General features: G+C 39.1%; 1 long non-coding RNA gene across 1 annotated transcript in view; it reads left to right on the forward strand.

Annotated features, from left to right (window-relative positions):
* The first annotated feature begins 17,141 nt into the window (after window positions 1–17,141).
* The window catches only part of LOC146332073 (uncharacterized), a 125,915-nt gene continuing 123,813 nt past the window's right edge, over window positions 17,142–19,243 (forward strand). Inside the window, exon 1 of the long non-coding RNA XR_014772031.1 lies at window positions 17,142–17,397. This is a non-coding gene — a long non-coding RNA (uncharacterized LOC146332073). The remainder of the gene's footprint in view (window positions 17,398–19,243) is intronic.

A 19,243-nucleotide genomic window follows, 5' to 3' on the forward strand; every position in this document is an offset into this window, starting at 1 on the left:
CTTGATAGATGAACCTATTGACTCGTCACACGTACATATTCTTCTGTGGGGGCCAGCAGAAACAGGATGGCGGGGGACAAAGACGCGGTGCCGCAGCCTGAAGGAAGCTGTGAAACAAACTGCAGATTAAAAGAAGCCACACACGCAGTAGAAGAAGAAATATTTTCTCCGTCTCTTGGTGAAAAGCATCAGGGACGACCTGCAGGTGACTTACAGGCTCCTCAGCGGGCGGTTAGTAAATTAAATTCAGTGTTGAAATTGGAATCGTCTGAGTGTCAACAACTGTAATCAATTGCTAGATTAGGCTGAGTTATGGTTCCTTACGTAGTTCCACTGTCTTCACTCCATCTGACTTAACGGTCAACAAACAGCCTCTTAGAGAGAAGGGTTCTTAAAAGGGTTCCTCCTGCAGGGCTGAGGTTATACCCACAACCGTTTGCTTCTGAAGAACACGTTTTTGAGGAAAGAGGTCTTCAAAAATTGTTGAAATCCTTGAAGAACTACAGCTTCTGAACCTCCTAGGTAGGTTCTACATAAATCTCTTGGAATATAAATAGGTTCTTTGTATAAATTTCTGAGTGAGATCTAGATAAAACCCTTGGAATATAAATAGGTTATTTGTATAAATTTCTGAGTTGTAGAATTTCTGAGTTTCTGACTCCTAGATAACATCCTCAGAATATAAAAAGGTTCTCTGTAGAACTTTCTGAGTGTGTCCTAGACAAAAACCCTTGGAATATAAAAGGTTCTCTGTAGAACCCCCAAGGTAGGTTCTCAGTGGAACTTTCTGAGTGTATTCTAGACAAAAACCCCTTGGAGTATTAAAGTGTTCTCTCTAGAACCCACTCAGTATGTTCTAAATAAAACCCTTGGAATATAAAAAGCTTCTCAGTGGAACTTTCTGAGGGTATTTTAGACAAACACTCTTGGAATATAATAATGTTCTCTGTAGAACCCACTGCATGTGTTCTAAATAAAACCCTTGGAATATAAACAGGTTCTCCATAGAACTCCCTAGATAGGTTCTCAATGGAACTTGGAGTGTGTAGTAGACAAAAACCCTTGGATTACAAAAATATTCTCTCTAGAAGCCACTGAGTGTGTTCTAGATAAAACCCTTGGAATATAAAAAAGGTTCTCAGTAGAAACCCTGGGCTGGGTACTTGTTAGCACAGGTGAAAAGATTCTGGATAGAACCCCCCAGAGAGGGTTCTTGGTAGAACCATTACATTATAGAATGGTTCTTTTTACAACATGTTTATAGGTTTGGTATTGGTTCCATGTGAAACCTTAATGGTTCTAGTTGGTATTTTTATTTCTATGAGTGTACTCACACCTGAACTTATTATCCCCACAAACGATGCACATGCACACCTTCCTATACACGCTCACGCTCACACACACACACACACACACACACACACACACACACACACACACACACACACACAGTCCCTCCTCCCACCTGTTCTCCTTCTCCACAGATCAGGTTTTCAATCACTGAGGGGGGGTGTTGTGTGCAGCGGGAGGTGGAAGCTCTTTTCTCAGAGGCACCCAGCAGTAATGCTCTGGCTTATTACACCAGCGCTGAGATTAAACTGGGTTATATCGATCCCAGGCTCAATGGAGCTTGCGGCACGGACCAGCAGCCACGGATCACCCAGCCGTGTCGCCACCCCCCCCCCGGAGAAAAGGATAAGGGTGCTGCATCTGAGGCGCTGCACACACGTGGAGATAACATATCTGAGAAAAACCTGAGAAATCTACTGAAATCATCAAGCAGGAGACTGTAGCAGCAGATGTTTTGTAACCGCACTCCTGTTGGATGAACATATCTTCCAGCACTGATTAAAATTTCACCTGAGAATCCTGAACAGCTCCCAAATCAGAGGAGGCAGCGGCGCAGATAACCTTCCTCTTTGTTATTTCTGTCTGCAGATAAGGAGCCGTGTAGTTTGCCAGGAGCACGTTATTGATGGGCGCAATCATGTTCGAACGCACATTCCTCCTGCATGAATTCTCAGCCTGTATTGTTGTCCGCCATCTATCCAAAGGAGCATCACCCACGAGTCAGGATCATGCAGAGCTTAAATTAAAACGTCTTCAAAGACAAATCAATTTGCATGTGCAGCTCAGCGGCAGCAAATCACCTTTACTGAGAACATACAGCATCATGTACAAAAAAAAGACAGAGACTCTGCAAAAAGCCTGAGTAGCACCATTGATGAGCTTAGAAAGAAAACAGAGAACATGTATTTCATCTCAACCACATCGACATATTCATGGCTGCAAATTGGCAATTTCTTCATTTCACAGCAGAGTAAGAACAGTTATTCCTCAGGAATACCAACACTGAAGCTGAGCAATGTGCTGCTTTGAACATTTAGCCACCTGAAACAGTGAAAAACAGTCAGTTTAAGTGTACACTATATTTAGAATATTTTCCACTCTCTCCTTTGCAATAAGACAGCCCTTTCAGATAAAGCCGTGATTTATGGTCTTTTTAAAGCCACCAGACTCCTTTGACAAAAACAGTAATGTTATCTTACAGAGTTATGGAGTTGCTGGTCAACTGCTGCCTCAGTCGGTTAGGTTGTTTGTGTTATTACCAGTCCCTCCAGGATTTCGCGGCCTGTCTTTGGGATTGTTGCAGCCTAAAATGTCTGATTTCAGAGCAGCTTTTCTAAATACTACAATGCATGTTGTGATGTTTTTAGGCTTTTTTTGCAATTAAGATGCAGTAGATAGTGAAATTTTTTTTTTGCAGAATTTGTTAAAAGTTGGAAGTAACTTTACCAAAAGGGCTCACGATTACAAAAACTAACAAAGCATGCTTTCTTTGCAGATGAATAAATGCACCTGGGGCATATTCCACAAAAAGGCAAAATCTTTTTGAAGCTCAAGTTCAGTTAAAACAACAAACACACAATTATAAAAGTGAATGGAGCATTGATAAATATCAGTAACAGTGACAAACCTTGTGTTCTTTTCAGTAAAATATTATGGGTAGAATTCAGGGGAAGCAAAGGTAATTAGTTAGTAATTTGTTTCAACATGTTAGATCAGATCCAAATTACTGTTACTTGTGTTTTTACAGGCAGTTTCCTCCTACATGTTTTCTCTGCCTCTATTATCATCTGGCCTCAGTCCTAAAGAGCATCAGCCACACGTGATCCTACAGTCCCATGAATCTCAGCTGTGGCAAATCAATTTTACTCACAAATCACCTGAGCTGATGCATTTCATCCCAACAACATCAGCATAATTAGGGCAGCAAATTGTCCATTTCCTTCATTCAGATATGTACCATCATTACACGTTGTTATTATTAGATTATTAGATTTAGTTTTTGATTAATCATCACATAAGAGCTGGTAATGTAAGGTACTGAAATCTGAATGTAAGGCCGTTTGGATTTGGACTAAATAGGGTTGAGCTGTATAAATGACAGTGTCATCTGCATATAGTTGAACAAATTAAAATGAGATCATAAAACATATAAAGAATAGAGGTGGACCTAGCACCTCTTTATTGAACAAATAAACCAGATCTATTCCCTTGAAGGATGACAGTTTTCTATTATGTAAATAAGAACCACAATAATACATTATGAGGCAGACCAACTGCATGACATTTATCAAGGATTAGACAGTGATCAACTATAACAAAAACTTACTTTAGATAAATAAACACAGCCCCTGTGAGATTAACAAAACCAGATGCTGAAGACACACAAGTAAGGAATTTTAGGAGGGCAGAATTTCCTGAATGATTTGCTCTAAATCCAGATTGAAATGGCGCTAGGATATTATTAGTCTTCAGGTAACTGATGCACAACATGGAAAAGGGGATTCAGATCTGAATATCAAATACAGCAGAGTAAAAACACTCACTCTGTTTGTCTTCTTTGTGCAAAAAGCAGATAAACATCTAATACACCAGAGGGTAAAACTGACTGCTTATGACCACAGAATTAGAGCACATCTCCAAGCCAGACTCAGTCACACATGTAAGAATATATTGCAAAGCAGCATTCTGTACATAGTTTATCACAAAAGCAATATACTGGAAATTGTATCAAGAAATATTTACATGTTTTTCAGTAATTTTGTGTTTGTGTTTTAATGTAATAGCTGCAAATGCCATGTAAAAAGGCAATAAACAAGAGAAAGGGGACTCAAATCTAATACACAGAGCAGAGTGAAAACTGTTCTGAAAATGACTTTTTTGGTCTTCTTTGTGAGAAAAATAGACAAACATCTAATGCACCATAAAGTAAAACCAAATACTTTTTCTTGCAAAACTGCAAAAGAAAAAAAAAGAGGCTTCTCTTAGAGATACAGTAGACGTCTGAAGTGCTTTTTCCACACAGCAGCTTGCACATAAAGTGATGGAAGCACATGCAGAGAGACAGTGTTATTGCACCAGCCAGTGCTTATTGAAAAGCGGGCACACATAACATTTTGTCATCAGTCCTCCTCCAGTGGTGTGCAGTCTCCCACTCTTGTATGTGAATAAATTGTGACTCATGTGGAGAGGAAAGTCAATGGCACTACACATGCTGGCACGAATAATAGGAAGAATGAGTAATTACCTTTGATTTATGAAATGAAAAGGCTTTTTAAAAAGGATGTTTTCTAGTGAGAGCATGCGCTTATTCTCGCTGGCAATGAAACATCCATCATCAAACTTGTCATTTCAGACACGATGGCTCTGAAATGGGCCGACATAAACCAATGAGAGCGCACGCAGAGAGGCAGTCATGCTGCTCTCTGCGACTATTGAAAAGCCAGTGCGTAACTACCACAACCAGTATTGCGATGTTCACCATCCTCCGGGGTCATGCTGTCTCTCATTCTGAAATGCAAGTGCATCCTGACTCATGTAGAGAGTCTATTTATACTGAAGCTACCAGTGCAGAGTGGGACATGATGTTCTCTGGTCCGAGTTATGGAGAATCATGACGCTGGCTCGCATTTACCTCGATAAAAGGATTTGTCCTCATTAGATGAAGCTCGAGAACAGCGCAACCCTGAATTAGGTCACTGAAATGAATCGATTATGGTTCTCTGGTGTGGGACATCTTTAAATGGACACTTCATCCCAACATCAAAAATCCATGTTTTACTCCTGCTCTGTGGTGCTGTAAATCCATGTAGATTTTTTTGGTGTGAGTTGCAGAGTTTTGGAGATATCGGCTGTAAAGAGTTCTGTCTTCTCTCCTCGTTGTGAGCAAGTCTCCTGCTAATCAAAATACTTTTTTTTTTTAAGTTACGGGTTTTTTGCCTTTTTATTAGATAGCAGAAGAGCAGACGGGAAAGGGGTGGAGAGGATGACATGCAGCTAAAAGCCACAGGTGGGAGTCGAACCAACAGCCGCTGCAGAGGACTAACAGGTGGACGCTTTACCAAATGAGCTACAGGGCCCCCCCAAAATACAATTTTTTTCAACTATAATTCTTACTTTCCTTTTATTTAGAGGGACTAGAGGGAAGTTGGTATGTTATGGCTGAAACAATAATAGCAATATTATTTAATGAATTTTGTCAAAAAATAGAAAGTTTACAAGTGCATGAGCAATATTCCTGCCTTTTATGAAACAAGGAAGAGAGACAGGGGTCCTTAGGGTGTAGCTAAACCCTGATTTATGCCTGATTATGCCTGGGACACAACTTTAATGGACCAACATTTCCATTAAAGATGTATTTTTAGAAATAGATGATTGTAATAACATTTATTTACACCTGTGTTATCAGTAGGCATTGCTAGGTTTAGATTTTGAAAGCTCTGAACACATTTTGAAATTGTTTGAATTTGTGAATGTGTGGATTTAAAAGATGAAAGCGAACCAAGCATTTTATAAATGTTTACAAATCATTAAAGAATTTAAGGATTCCATTTTTCACCAAGAAAACTGGAATCAAAGTGTTATTAGTAAGACTTTTAAGTCTTTTTGGTAGGACCAGTTTTCAAAAATAGGATAAATATTATACTGTAGCACATGAATGCCAACCTGGGTTTTGCACTGGGGGAGCAGAACATGTACGTAATGTTAGATGACGTCATGTGTTGTGGAGACTCTCTGCATGCTCCACCTGAGTTTAGGCTGTTTTTGGTAGTTATTGCTATAATAGCCTCAGGAACTCAGGTTAAGCGATCAGCAAACGGTGATTGCTGATGAAATTGTCCCATCATCAGCAAAATGATGGTAACCTTAGTATCTTTTTTTTCCTCTTCTGTGGCAGTGAAGACAATGCAGTCTTTCAGTTATTATTATGCTGCAAACTGATCTTATCTACCCATGTTCTGGCTGACTACAGCAACTTTACCACCTCAATCTGATGCCCTCCCATTTTCTTCGCTCCTTTGCCTCACAGTAGTAACCTGCCTGCTTCAGCAGCTACCTCGTCTGCACACTGAAGTCACGACAGGAAAAAATAGAGTAATTTTCTTTCACTGAAAAGCATAGTCTCCTCGAGACAGGAAACAAATGTGCACGGGGAAAGCATCTGCTGCCGAAGCCGCAGGACAGGATAGTTTCAAAGTTTCCTGGTTTGAGGGTTAACATGAAATTTGAAGACATCATGTCATCTCAACCTGTCATGGGCATGTTTTCATTTCTTCTTCTTCTTCTTCTTCTTCTTCTTCTGACATTTTATAGACCAAGATGATCTTGACTTATTGAGGACATTAATTGCACATCTTACACTTTATTTTTGTACAGATTAAACTCCACACCATCTAAATTATTTTTAGAGGTGCTGGTAAGTGGGTTTTTTGTCACCTTTGGACTGTTTTTTCCACTGTTTCAAATGTTGGCTGGCTCTGCCTTCAGATTTAAAAGACAGATGTGGCAGTGGTATTGTTCTTCTCATCTTACTCTTGGCAAGAAAGAAAAACCGAGTGTTACAAAAATGTCAGACTATTTCTTATCTTACAGTTTTTCGTCAAGCACCATACACACAAAAAGTGGAACTACGCAACACACGTCTAAAAACTCAAAGCTCGTGTATCAACAAGATTCCAAGGTCGCTAGAACTCTCAAATAGAAAGTTTAAATCACATTTTTGCAAAAGTCTAAGCACAAATCAAAACATTTAGCACACTTTGTTTACCTGGAAAACACTGGCCTTCAAAATCCCACACTCTATTACCGGTTGGTCTCACCCACTTCTCACCTCAATTGCCAGAACACTCTGATTACCTGTCAGAGAGGAAAAGAAGCCTCAGGTGACCTTGTTTTGGGGAAAAACGGAGCAGACTGGAGATCAGAAAGGAAGTGGAAGAGAACAGGAGAAGGAGGAGGAGAGGAAGGTGGGCCTGTATTTATAATAAAAGCTGAAGATTTGGTTGACAATGTACTCATGAACATCATGGCCTCATGATGACCGAAGCTCGAGCATTATACCCACAGAGAGACGGTCACAGTCAATTTTGTGAAATTAGGAAATATCTGTGTCTCAGAACGATACAGTATCACCTGTAAGTTTGCAGTATGACAATGGTGGAGCTTATTGGACATGCACAAATGTGGTGTGTGTAATATACTGATATGTTTGTGTCATTGCAACATTTACAGTATATGATATACTCATGGTATGTACTGTATACCACAGTGCAATGCAACTGTCTTTATACCGCATACAGCATAAAGTTGCAACCTATTTTGGGACTGAATAACACCCGAAACTTTAAAAAGAAGAAAAAAGAAACACTTTCTACACAACTTTCTACATCCTGTACGAGCATGTGATGTAATGCTTCATCAAGCCAAAACAAATAGAAACCGGATTTTGATGGTAGTGATTTTAAATCTGTCACTCCGATATATAAATTGAGGCTGTGTGAGATATTCTGATGTTAGCTGTGTGTTTTTATTTTGGTGGAATGAATCCATTTTGAGAAGAGAGAACTTGGTGTAGAGTGCAGTGCTTCATTTCTCAGGAGATTTGTGGAGATTTGACAAAATCTTTTGCTCTTTTCATTTGTGTTTTAAGTGTTTTGAGAAATTGAGCTTTTGTTTCAGGTAACTTCAGTAACTTTCAGTGTTAGGAAGAGTACTGAAACTGTACTCAAGTACAAATACTGTTACATTGCTAAAATATTACTCAATTACAAGTGAAAGCACTGGTGTCAGAAATATACTTAGGTAAAAGTACAAAGTATTTGTTGCATAAAGTACTCAGAGTATTAGTTACTTTTAACCAGTGATGTCACAGTCACCTCGCCAAACTAGGGTTGCAAATTTTGTGTGTTTTCCTGAACCAATATTTGAAAACACTAATGACTGATTACTCATCAATAATAGATATAAAACATTTCCTATTTTCTTTTTTTGTTTGTTTTTCTTTTGGTCAATTTATTGTTATTTTTAATTTTCTGTATTCAACAAATGTCTCCGCCAGGCAAAACAGTGTCAAACGAAGTGCAGTTACTGCCATGACTATTGATTAAATATCCATTAATACATTTTTAATTGATTAATTCTTAATGGCATATAATTGATTAATGATCAATCATTAACACCCTTACTCCAAATGTGAGCTGCTGCAGTATTTTATTTTGGTTTTCAGTTGTACGTTATTATTATCATCATCCCATTTGTGATCAGATCACCTGATTGGTTATCAAAATGCAGCCGAAAGGTTTGGATATTAAATTAAGTTGTACTCTACGATTTTAAAAGTAACTAAGTAGATTACATCTTGTAATGCATACCTACATATGAGTAAAAGTACAGACTTAAAAATCCACTCATAAAAGTACAAGTACCCAAAAAGTCTACTTAATTACAATAATTTAAGTATTTGTAATCAGGTACTTCCACCCCTGGTAACTTTTTTTGGAGCAGCAATATGTGAATTGACTGATTTATATGTGACAGAGGGATAAAAAAGTTATCTGATATGTAAAACACGATACTCAGTGTAAAAGTTGTGTTTTCTTGATCAGATTGCAAACCTGTGTGAAACACGGCTCGTTCTACACGACACCAAACCAAAAAAAAAACCATCCCTTTCATTGGTCCTATCTCTAAAATGAAATGACAGCGCCGGCTCGCTGCAGGCACATGATGTTGACATTTCACTGCAAAAATTTTCTGTGCAGCGTGGAGCCGAGGTCTGAATAATGAATACAGATCTATTAGGCAGCCTTGATGCCCTTCTCCCGACAGGCAGGCTGTGTCCTCGCTCGGCCCGCTCCAAAGCAGATTGTTCACTGATTTCGATGCTCGACTGTGACTACAGTCGTCACGCAGAAAAACACTGCACAGCAAGTCATTCCTGTTTCACATAAAGATGGAAAATGATGATTATAGAGATGATTATTGAACTGGCTCTGAGTCAACTGGAACAAATAACCTTAATACCATTATATAACGAGGAAACTGTAATGATAATTGTCTTTTGGCGTTAAATAGAGTTTCTCAGTGTTATAACTTGAGGTGATAAATACACAAATTATCATCAAATTACACCCATTTCCTTAAATTATACAAGATTACGTCTAATAATAAAAAAAAACATCAGAAAGGTCGAACTTAACGTCATGTTTAAAACATCTGTTCAAGTTGTAAATGCAGTTAAACTCCAAACTAACTGGATCATTATTGTGACGGAGTGTCTGTCTCCGCAGGCGACTTTCACCCAAATGGCATTCATCCATAACCACGGCCAGCGCTCTGAATGTCGCGCTATGATTTCTGAAATTGAATTTTCCCAGCCCACAGAAATCTAATATCCTCCCAGCTAATGACAATTGAGTCATAAGAGATGACTGAATGGATTTCAATAGGCTTTAGGTGTTCCAAAAAAGTCAATACCAATCTGCTGATTATTTGAGCTCAAACCAACAGGACTTCATACAATCTGGACATTATTTTAAGATTGACCTTTCTCCTGCACGTGTCCGACACTGTCTACAGTAGAGCTGAAGAATGTGAACTTCACATTGATAATATCGTTGTGGGGATGTTGAACTGGATTATATTCTGTTCTTGTTATTTTGTGCATCTAGTACAAGTTCAGTTCAGTTCAGATCTTTTTTTTGCCTCACTAGAGGAGACTGTTTTTGCAGCAAAGCAGCACAGAAAACATAAAAATACCAACAAAGCATAACACAATAAAACTGAAGACACTAAAAGTACTGGCACTGTTGCTCTGATAAAAGGAAAAAAAAATGAGAATAACAACAGAGATACAAGCTTCAAGATGTTTTCATGTGATGTTAAATATTTTAAAACATGTACTTCTACTGTAAGTGAACTTCTAGAAGTTTTAAATAAAAATTAATATACTTAACTAAAATACAGTTGCAATTCTTTTTTTCTCCCAGTTTTCATGAGTTGTTCTGTGCACACGAAAGGCTTATTTCTATCGAAGTTTGTTCACAAGTTTGTTAAAAGTCTGTGTTAGTAAGCTCCTCTCTTTTGCTAAGATGGTCCATCCACCTGACGGATGTGGCATGTAGAGATGATGATTAAACAGCAGTGCACTGTCTGTTTGCTTTAAAGAAATTACTGAATAGTAGATAGATTTTGCATTGATTTACCAATTGCCAAATGATTGCACCTCTACAAGTAATAATACTACTACTAATACTACTACAGGTCTATAAGGACTTAACTCAGTACTGATGCTGCTTTGGTTGTTCAGTTTTCTGTTGCTCAAGTGAGGCAAATATTTGCACCAGCTTCTTCCAGCCCAGCAGAAATGTTAAACAGATGACCTGGGAGGAAGTCAAGGTTAAAAGGTAACAATGTGGGAGGAGGGGGAAATATATGTATATATGCACCTCTACTCAGTAGTCCCTGCTTTCAGAACATATAGAGAAGATTGCAGTGTCCTTGCTCTGTAGTCAAGAAAAACATTTGTTATGCCAGTGGAGCTGAATAAATAAAATTCCTAAAGGTATTTGCAAAACTCCTGAAGGAGAGAGAGACGAGGCAGCAGTGATCTGCTGCTGAAACATAGATCTTGATATGTGGATGTGCATTGATTTTGCTGTGAATGACGAGCAGTGGTAAACCTCAAAGGAAAAAAAAAACTGAGGGAGCTGGATGCCAAAAAGAAAATAAAGACAGAAACAAGAATAGAGGAGACAATCACAAGTGGGAGTGTAGAGATATGAACAGCAAGCAGCAGAAATACTAAGAAATATTCCTGCTTGCACACAAATACATATCTCAGAGTCGTTAAATGGTCCAGATATTTCTGCAGCCACTAAACACTAAGGATCTCTTGTTACTTTCACAAATAGCAGCGCAATAAATGGGACTGTCTGGAAATCCGGATGCAGCCTAAAAGCATGCAATCTATACGGTGAGCAGCGAGACAATCCCCACCCAGAGACTGTCTCAGGAGTTTCCAGAGAAGGCCTGCAGGTCTCATCTAGCAGCAGAAGCGGGACCACAAACAGCGAGGTGTGGGGGGGCTCTTCATTAAAATGCACCAAAATAATGCAGTTACACAAGAGATGCTCCGCTGCTGCAGGCTGTTTGGCATGTATTATAGAAGAGACTGTCACCAGAGGATTTCCCTCGCTACTCTTTCTGGATTTTAATTCATCTTTAAAAAAAAAAATAGACACGAGCTGCTGGTGTCACCGTACGGGACAAAGTGTCTCCACTACAGGTTCAAGAAAAGTAAGAGTTTGTTGCAGGTACTAACAAAGTTGTACGAGCGATGCAGAGATGTAGATGTTTACCACAAGAAACAAGAACTGATAAGTCTCCTCTCATGTAATGTTTCGACCAAAGAAGAGCGTTTAGTACTTTAGTTTCAGCATCATTGTGCGTTAGCTGACACGGCCTTCAGGATGGTGCGGTCAGCCTGTTTGTCTGACCAGTACTCGTCCAGAACATATTTCAACAAGAACTAGTCACATTGTAGTGAAATGTACTGTAGATTGTCATCATTCAAGAGGATGACTGCTGATGATTTAGGTGATTCACTGGTCTTTGGTCTATTGCTACCATATGACAAAAGTTTTTACTTAAACTTAAGTAGTAATATAACAAATTCTACCATCAAATAGAAATGCAACAGTTCAACTTTATCTCTCGTCTTATACTAATTACAATTTCTGAACTCAGAGGATCAACTGGTACAGAGTACAGATCTGACATCGGTCCTTCTTTTACCCAAATCTGTAATTGGCACGGTGGTGCGGTGGTTAGCACTGTTGCCTCACAGCAAGTAGATTCTGAGTTTGAATCCCTCAGTCGGCTCGGGGGGAGCTGGGGTGTTTTGCAGCTGGGGCAGGACCTTCCTGTGCACAGTTTGCATGTTCTCCTTGTGTCCACGTGGGTTCTCTCCAGGTACTCCGGCTTCCTCCCAGAGTCCAGAGACATGCAGCATAATAGATTAATTGATAATTCTAAATTGCCCGTAGGTGTGAATGTAAGTGTGAGTGGTTGTCTGTCTCTATGTGTCAGCCCTGCGATGAACTGGTGACTTGTCCAGGGTGTCCCCCGCCTCAGCTGGTATAGGCTCCTGCCCCCCATGACCCATCAAGAAAAAGAAATTATGCACAATGGATGGATAGTCCCATCATGTCAACATATTTATTCTCCCCAGCAGATGAACCCTTTCCATTTTAAATACTGTTTGATCCTTGCTGTAGTGCCTCCTACTGGCCAAAATGTGCTTTGTAGACACGAAATGTCATATTCAGACTACAATTAAAGGTCCAGTGTGTAAGATTCAAAGGGATTTATTGTAAGAAAAGTGAGAAGAATTGAAAATAAACATAATACAAAGTTTTCATGAGTGTATAATCTCCTGAAAATAAGAATCGTGTTTTTGTTTCCTTAGAATGATTGACTTTTGCAGCCACCGTAGGTTTTCTTTAACAAGCTGAATCACCCAAGTTTTGGGCCAATATTTGTCATTTTACTTTGCTAATGAAATGGTCTGCCAGACCATGAACCATGAACTTGATGAGGAGTGAGAGGAAAACAGCCTGCGAAGTTAGAGACTCTTTACACTCTTCTCATGCAGTGAATTAAGGATTTAATTTGAGCAAACCAGAGCTGGTGATTGTTGCGAGTGGACAAAGACAGTTCTGGTGAGTTTTACATGTTCTTCTGTCGAGTTTGAATGAAGTGTGTTTTACAAGGAGTTAACAAGCCAGTTAAGCTCGTCTTAGTTCAGTAAAGGAGAAAAACTTGAATTCAGAAGGTGCACGGTTGTTTTTCTCTGTTTAAAAAGGAAAACAGGTGTGAGAATATTTAATTTCTTGACACTTGAATGAATGAATTTATTTTGTTTGTTGGGTGTAATGAATTCACACAGCGTAGTGAATTTGCCACTTGCACACATCTCCCAACTTAGACTCCAGAGGATGGGAGGAGGTGTGATGAATATATCGCCAATCTCAGGTTGATGGGCTGACAATGGCCATTTGGAAAATTTTAAGATATCTCCCAATCCTACGGTGGGTACTAGACACCACTAAATGCTACACACTGGTCCTTAATTAATTAGACAAATTCATGTTCAAGGGGGGATAAGTATCCGTTTGTTGTTGGTGTTTATCCAACACTTTCCTATTGTGCGTGAATGAACAATTCATGCCACTGGGGCTTTGCTGCCTCTCTTACTTAGAGTCAGGATGATGACATCACTGTTACAGAGTTTGGGCAGAGTCGAGGCAAACAGGAGTCCAGACAGCGACTGGACACATCTGTACAGGTGGAGACGCAGCAGGACAGTACTGACCTGAACCATCTCTGACTCTAAAACACAGACCAAGAGTCTACAGCCATGTTAGACACATCAGTACTTTGAGCTAAATGCTCACAATGCTAATGCTAACATGATGTTTTGGCATGTTTACCATAAATACCATAAATGCAATTAGTTTTGCAGGTATTTGGTCATAAATGAAAATACTGGACAGATTAAAGTTTATGCTGGATTCAATCAGCCCAGCACCTGTTGAAGAGTTTTTGGATCACCTTTTCTATAAAATGAAAGATTTGAAACTTCCTATGACACACAAGCACAATTTCATGGCTCCTTCTCCAAGCATAATCTTTTTTTGTCTAAATCTAACTTTCTGCTTTGGTGGGCCAGTAAAAGTGCTTTCTTTCTTTCTTTTTTTTTTTTAGCCATTACCCTGGTGGAAGCTGTAGTTTCACGGTCTAGTTTCATGCGGTTTAACACAGCCGAAGACATCAAATCCCTCACATCAGCAGAGCCGGAGGCAAAATACAGCCAAACACAAATCGCTGATGGACACAGAATGACACGAAAGATGGATGAGGCTTTAAAAAAGGGCATGGTGTGTGAAAGGCATGCAGGCGGGTTACATCAAGCAGATGGAGGGTAAAAATGTGTAACTGTGTAAAAATTCTGAATTTCAATGTATTAGATTTTCAGTTTTTTGTGGTTCTTCCTTTTCTTAGCCAAATCCTGCAGCCCACTCAGCTGTTTTAAGTGAATGTCTTATGCTTTCCAGCATGTACAACAGCAGTTTAATACACCAACCACTTCATTTTTTCTTTTACTTGCAGATTTGATCTTCTCTGTGTGCTTATAGAACCCCCCGAGGACAAGGACAAGAGCAGCCATTGTTTCCATTACACACTATACATTCAAGTGTGGGTATCCGAGGTCTGGTGTTGCATGCTGGTAAAGGCAACTCTGAAACCAGTGCCACTAATGGAAAAAAAAAGATTTATTATTAAATTGCATCGGCATTAACTGGATCAGGTCCAATGTATTGATTTCTTCAAGGAACCCAAATCAAATATGTTACGTTATAATTTTGTTTTGAGGACATACACTTCACAAATTATTTCAGATGAAAGCAAGACAATCTTCTAATCGCACGTTTTGCTTTCAGGAAGTTCCTGGCACTTTTTTGCACGTGGTACAGGGATGTTGGTTTTATCGTTGAACAATGATTCTTGAACAATGAAAATTTACACTCCAGCAGTGACGAGCACAGCTGTCGGGTCTAACAGCAGCCAATAAAGGTTTGCGCTACGTTAGCAGGTCCTGCATTCTCTGCAGATACAACAGCGGTTTGTTACTTTTATGGATGTTCTTTACCTGGAATCTGTTGCAAGGTCATGGTGCAAAACTGCCGCTGAAGTTTTTCAAAGTTGACCAGAAGTTGTCAGTTGAAGTCATTAGTCAACTAGTGGGGGGATTTCGGGGCACAAAGAGAGCTGCCTGTTAAATGCCGGCAGCAAAAATGGTAACGACCCTGAACGTGTTGGAACAACCAGTGAAAAGGCTGAATATTTTGTTAATTTAACACAGTGTATCCTCACACAAATCTAGTTGTTCAAAACATGGAAATAAATAACTTCTAACTTCAGAAAAACAAATGCTTGCAGACTTGATGTAGACTTAACTTGCCACAAACCAATTTACAGCTATAATATGTAAAATTTCTGCATTAAACTGTCTAAAAATGCTAGACATATGTCATATATTTTTACTATATACTATTACTCATATTATCCCAAATGTTTCATCAATGGACAAACAGAGAAATCCATAATTTATCAAGTTAACAGTGCATATCCTGCTTGATAGTTGCTCGTTCCTGTAACTTCCACGAAAGCACAGGATGTGGCAAATATGTCAGAGAGTGAGGAGAGACGTCAGCGAATGTGACTGAACATAATGTGAATAAAACTTTAATATTACTTCTTCATGAACATTATTTCTGCCCGAGTCATGTCAGGTGGTTGTTGCATGGTGGTTGTTTAAAAGTGAAGAAAACAACTCCCATGAAAATGTGAAAGAAACCCCGAGCTGCAGAATTTACATATTGTGCGTTCAAATGTGCATAATTACAGCTATTTATCTAAATGAGTGTTACACCTGACAGGTGACTAGCTTAACAAAGGACAATCGAGGAGGTTAAGTATTGGAGGGTACTTATTACAGAAGCTTAACTTTACAAATCGTGTTCTCCCAGTTTAGGTTCCCAGCTATAATAACAAGACAGGGGCTGAGTTCCACTACACACCGGTGCACCGTGATCCTCTCTCTTCAGCTCTTAAAAAGGAGTTTACTGTGAATATTTTCACTGCACACTGTTTAACAACTCACACTTGAAGCTTGCCTTGACTGGGATTTGACCGAGTCTGGTTAGTGAGGGAAGTAAGCACACAAAAAGACAAAACAAAGCAAACAAACATTAACTGAGAAAACTAGTCCACCCCAAGGACCCGCTACCAGCTCACCTGCCAGGGCGGACTAGACAATGGAAAAAGAAAAAAAGAAGAAGAAGAAAAAATAACAAACAAACTGCTTCACAACAAGAGCAGCTGACGGACCACTGATCTGATCTGCAAATATTAACAACTGAAAAGACATTTATTACAGAAAGATATTAAAATACACACAGTATGACTGAACTTATGATCGACTTCCCTACTGACCACCAGCCACCTTCAACTGAGAGCATGGAAGCAAGTCTGAAAAACATGAAAACGATAAATGTAGCACACGTTCAAACCCAACATCACAAAACAGCACACGCTCCACCGGCCTGAACCAACAGTGCTCCTCCTCCTGCCGGTAACTCTATATCTGCAAGTCCTCACTGTTACACCTCCCCTTTTACCAGGTACCACCTGCCACATGAGCAGATAATAAAGGAAACTCTGAAATTACTTTAATATTGTGACACTTGGTTACTGACATTAGAAATTGTGTTGGAATACATTTTTAAGTAACCCTCCCAACTCTGATTATCGGTCATGACAAGACTTTCTGACTGATATGAGACAGGGGTGTAATATGAATCATGTTAAAATGAGCAGATGTCCTAAAAATCCCTTTTCATTTATTCCAAACACGTTTTTGCTTGCACTGCACTCACAGAAACCACTTATATGCAAAGTATGTAGGGCGAACGTGCATGTTTTTTTTTCAGCTGTTAAAAGCTGCATAGTAAGCTGCAGCATTATTTGGTTTGTGTGTGTGTGTGTGTGTGTGTCTGTGTGTGTGGATGGAGCAGTAGTAGGCAGCGCATTGGACGGTGGGGAATGGTCACATGACAGTGACAGCATGTTCGATTTAAAAGAAAGGAAAAAAGAGACTTGAGCATCAGATGCGGCTGATACGTGCGCAGGATTTGGCTGAAGCATCACCACCACCACCATCATCATCATCAGCAGCAGCAGCTCTCCTCTTTCTCTCCTCCTCCTCCTCCTCCTCCTCCTCCTCCTCAGCTGCTTCCTCCTCCAGCAGGCTGCTGCTACTGAGCAGGGAATCCGCTTCTTTCCTCCACCGATGCGACAATAATAATTTCCTCCTCCAGCTTCTGCAAATTTTAAAGCGCTGACCTACCTTCTGAAGCGCTCATCATCATCACAGCAGCGGCGAGGAAGCGCGTCCGAACACATCACCCCTCATAAATCTGCAAAAAGGTAAGAGAAAATAACTTTTTAAAGCCATCGTTTTAATTGCTATCGCTCCGGGAGTGTAATCTCGCGTTGTTCCGCGTGGCCCCGACCCAATTAACACCTGCATTCACACAATATTAGTTCATTTTTCTGGCAAAATGTTCAAGAAATCTCATGCATGCTGTGGTTGAACACGTGTACCTGACAAAGGAGGGGGTAGTCAGAGAAAACTGCGTCAATATAGTGTAACAGTAAATTAAAAGGTACTCATTTTAATGACTTTAGGGTATAGGATTACTTACAGCAGCCTAATTAAACATTTGACGTGTAATTAATTCAGCCTTTGTCAGTAAATCCCCCTTTCCAATTAGTGATCCACAAATAGCCTGCTAAAAATAGGTAAATGCATTTAATTTAAATGCTTTATCATGCAGAGAAAATCCTGATTAAACTACTTAATCATTTTGTTCTATTTTTAATTTGCTGTATTATTGCAGAAGATATATTTTTTTAATATTTTGTTTGAAACTCAAGACAACTCAGCTGCCTGCAGAGGGGCTTTGCAGTAAATATTACAGATCCTTCTTCTGTTATTTTCCCTTTTTTTTTGTCACTGTCCATTTGTCAGATATCACGACTGTTTATCAGAGCAAAGGGACAGCCTGCTGGTTGCAGAAATGAGCTTTTGTTTTGAAGTCTGCTGTGGAAAATATTTGCAGGGACACTTTGTCATCATATTGTAGTGCCTCGGGGCAAGGCATTCAACAGCTGGTGGAGAGCTGTGGGAGTGCTTGGCACCTCCGCTGTCAATGTGTTTAAAGGCATTATGTGCAACATTGTCCTAAAAAAAAAACCCACAACAATTCATAGACTCATATCAGCATAATACCTTTCTATTAGGGCTGCAGCTAACGATTATTTTCACTGTTGATTAATCTGTAGCCAATTTGTTTTATTGAAGAAAATGGAGAAAAATGTTGATCAGTGTTTCCCAAAACGCAACACGACGTTCTGAAATGTCTGGTTTTGTCCACAATCCAAAGATATTCAGTTTAGTGTCATAAGAAGCTGGAATCTGTTATTATTGTGACTTTTCTTTCGTAAAAAGTTACTCAAACAGATTTAGTGATTAATTTAATAGTTAACATCTACTCGATTAATTGTTTGAGCTCTACTTTTAATCAGCACTTCTGACACACTAGGAGTGTGTGGCGGTGGCTTGTAGCATCAGAGACTGTGCCTTTTTCCTGTAATTTCTCATTAATTTTTATTATTTTGATGCTATGACAACTCAAAAAGTAAGTATTTTTCATCCTGTTACCATCAATCAACTATCTTTCTGGTGTATTTACAAAGCACTGGAACACATTTTACTGATTCTACTTTTAAGTGAATGTGTTTTTGTTTTTTTTAAAGTAGGCTGTTTGATTATTGACAAAAAAAAAATTAAACTATTGAGGAGAGACACATGAGTTCATTTTTTTTTGTTAGCTTATTAGTTTATTGAACAGTAACCATGCACATCACTGGGCAGGAAGATGTTAAAAAATACCACTGTAGAAAAAAAATTCAAACCATACACTTTACAGAACAGTACATCACATATAAAGCAAAATTATACAAAATAAACACAGTTTCTGTGATAAAAAAAATATTGATTGATATTCTTTATTGATATATAAATAATCCAAAATGCCATCAGGGCACCGAAACAGTAAACTGTCACTGGTATTTTTAATAATTATTAGTGGAAACATTTCACAGTGATCACATCTGTCCAGGTCAAATCGATCACTATTAGCGGATGATTATTATAATGGAATTGTTTTGTTTTTCGTCATTTGTTATGCAGATTACCATCGAATTGACA

Source organism: Lutjanus erythropterus, chromosome 2, assembly GCF_056507025.1.
Source record: "Lutjanus erythropterus isolate fLutEry1 chromosome 2, fLutEry1.hap2, whole genome shotgun sequence".
Taxonomy (NCBI): Eukaryota; Metazoa; Chordata; class Actinopteri; order Lutjaniformes; family Lutjanidae; genus Lutjanus; species Lutjanus erythropterus.